We start from the raw sequence: 3498 nt of genomic DNA, 5'->3' as shown, positions 1-3498 counted from the left end.
ATGGTTCGGGGGTATAGCTCGTGAGGTCAAACTAGTTTTTATCATCTCCGTTGCGTCTACGTACTTTCCTGTAATATTGAATCTCAATATTGATACGTGAGCATTCATATCTTATCTTTTATATATTAATAGTGTATCACTGACTAGTGCTCGAGTATATATATGATTATTATGCATGTTTGTATGTTTAAATTCGTCGTTAAATAGTTTATGATAGATCATGAATTTAGTACATATGCTACTAATATAAGGTATATGATATGCATGTCGTTGGAAAGCTGCCGAAAAATTAAGAACTTTTCATTTAGAAAGCGTATCGTTTCGATGAACGGATTAAAAGTTATGGCCAACTGAAATTTTAGTATTATTATTAAAATGATTATTATTATTACTATCGTCGTTATTATCGTTAAAATTGTTATTGTTATTATTAATACTATCGTAATTATAACTAAGTTATTATTATTGTTATTATTGTTATTATTATTATTATTATTATTATTATTATTATTATTATTATTATTATTATTATTATTATTATTATTATTATTATTATTATTGTTATTATTATTATTATTATTATTATCATTATTATTATTAAAAGCATCATTAATATTAAAACTATCATTTTTATTAAAATTGTCATCTTTAATAGAAATATCATTGTTATTATAAAATATCATTATTATTATCATTTTAGTACTATTATTATCAAAAATTATCATTTTGATTAGAATCATTATTTTATATAAAATATTATTATTACAAGTTAATATTAAAAAGTATCGTTATTATTAAAATTATCATTATTAAAATTATCATTTTATAAGAATTAATATCATCATTAGTAAATATAAATATTGTTATTATTATTAGTAGAATAATAATAATTATTATTATTACAAAATAATACAACTTTTACTTATTATTATTATCAATACTATTTTATCAAATAAATGTGTGATACAAAGATATTTTTACCACAAGTAATATAATTACACTAATAATACATATCACTATATTTTTATAATATTAAGTGAACTTTATAATTTTATTAATTGAGATACATAAAAGTATATTTTTATCATATATAAATTTTAATAAATTTTTATTTAAATGACTTGTATCATTTACCCTAATAAAATCTGATAAATATATTTAAAAATATAAAACGAGTATATTTAAGTTATATAATAAACATGTATAGATTTTATAAATCATTTTGGGTCAAATTGACTTTTGTTGACTTTTGCATATCGATCTCGAGCATTAGGATTGTGATACATTATGACCTGACCTAAATTGTTAGACAGATATTGACCAACTTATATATATATATATATATATATATATATATATATATATATATATATATATATATAGGTTCGTGAATCTGAGGCCAGCCTTGCACTTGTTCAATGCCATCATATGCATAATTAATACGAAATACAGTATTGTGAGTTCATTTGACTCCCTTTTACTCTTTACATTTTTGGGACTGAGAATACATGCGCTGTTTTTATAACTGTTTTATTAAATGTTTTTGAGATATATTTTGAACTAAGAATACATGAACTGCTTTTATAAATGTTTGATGAAATAGACACAAATACTAAAAACTACATTCTATGATAGAATTATTTGGATTCAGTGGTTCGATTTCTATAAAGATTGCATTAGATACCATCGGTGAGAAATTTTTGCATTGCACGATGCATTAGCTACCGTTGGTGAGATTGTTTTGCATTATCTGGTGTTCTTCATATGAATAATTTTTACAGCAGTGAGCAGACCTGCACAGATTGTTTTCAAAATATGAGTATCTTGTGGTCTATTATATTATTGGAAATGATTGATTATGATAAACTAATGAACTCACCAACCCTTTTGGTTGACACTTTAACGCATGTTTATCTCAGGTATTAAGGAAATCTTCTGTTGTGCATTTTAAAGATATTTCTTGGAGTCATTCATGGCATATTTCAAAAGACGTTGCATTCGATTCGTTGAGTTCATCAAGATTGATAATGAGTCATTCATAGTTTGGATATATTATGAGATAGTATGCATGCCTGTCAATTTTTGTTGAAATGAAAGTTTGTCTTTTAAAAACGAATGCAATGTTTGTAAAATGTATCATTTAGAGGTCAAATACCTCGCAATGTAATCATATGTTATTGTATTCATCCTTATAGATTAGGACGGGTCGTCTCATGTGGTATCAGAGCGGTGGTCTTAGCGAACCAGGCCTTGCATTAGTGTGTCTAACTGATAGTTGTTAGAATGCATTAGTGAGTCTGGACTTCGACCTTAGCTGCATGACAAAAGGTTTTGCTTATCATTTCTTGTCGGAAATTACCTGCTTATCACTCATAGTCTAGACACATCTTACTGCATTGATTGCATGAATAGTGTATAGACAAAAATTCATAGCGTATCTGCTAATTCATATCTTAGCGTATCTGTTACTGTTACTGTAAACTTTGCCTGACAAATTTCGTAAATTCCTCCGTAATCTACGAAATCTTTTGTTCTATATATATAGATCTTCTATGTAATTAGAATACCATCCGATAGCCGGAAATCATTTCATATCAAAAAATTCTTTATTCAATCGTACGAAATGGAATTCGCAAGTAGTTCAAGTCCCCCGGATGTGACGACCCAGAAAATTTCGACTAATTTTAAACCAAACACTCGATACGATGTAATATTTTCGACACGATAAGAAATGTCTGTTAGGTTGTGTCTCAAAAATTTTGAACTGTTTCATATATCCATTTGACCTTAGACTGTTCTCGACGATTCACGGACAATTGTTTGTAAATGAAAATGTATATATGTATATATAGGTATATAAATAATAATTAGAAATATTGAATAAAGTGTTATATGAGTTGTAACACCCCGTTTTTCCCCGTACATATTTTATAGGTGTAAAGCGTACATATGACTAGTGGATGAAAGGTTCGAGACTTATTCGTGTGTTGATGTGGTACGCGAGAAAAATGAATCAGGAAAGGCATGGTGTCGCGGCGCGACAAAGAGGGCCGCGGTGTGGCGTTTTGAGTAAATCCACACCAGAAGTGCGATTAAAAATGATCCCAGTTCAAGGCAATCGTCGCGGCGCGACGAATTAGGCCGCGGCGCGGCAGACAGTGCAGACTGGTACCGAATTCTTGTGATTTTAAATAAGGATCAAGGGCAATTTGGTCATTTCATGTTTGAGCCAGATTTGGGGTTTTAACCTCATCCACTCATTCATTTTCTTATTTTCTTTTTGCTTTTCTTTTCATTTTCTCTCAAGAAACTCAATTTCCCCAAGTGATTCAAGTGGGATTTTGGAAAGGAAGAAGCGGGTTTTGATCTTTGGCGTAGTTGACAAGTTTGTTCTCCTCGTTCTTAGCTACACGGTGATACTAGTGGTAAGCTCTAACTCCAAAATTCATTTTTGTGTTCTTCATTCAAATTTAGGGCTTTTGATTGTATGATTCATAG

This window comes from Rutidosis leptorrhynchoides, chromosome 3, assembly GCF_046630445.1.
Source record: "Rutidosis leptorrhynchoides isolate AG116_Rl617_1_P2 chromosome 3, CSIRO_AGI_Rlap_v1, whole genome shotgun sequence".
Classification (NCBI taxonomy): Eukaryota; Viridiplantae; Streptophyta; class Magnoliopsida; order Asterales; family Asteraceae; genus Rutidosis; species Rutidosis leptorrhynchoides.
This window is presented reverse-complemented; position numbering follows the sequence as displayed.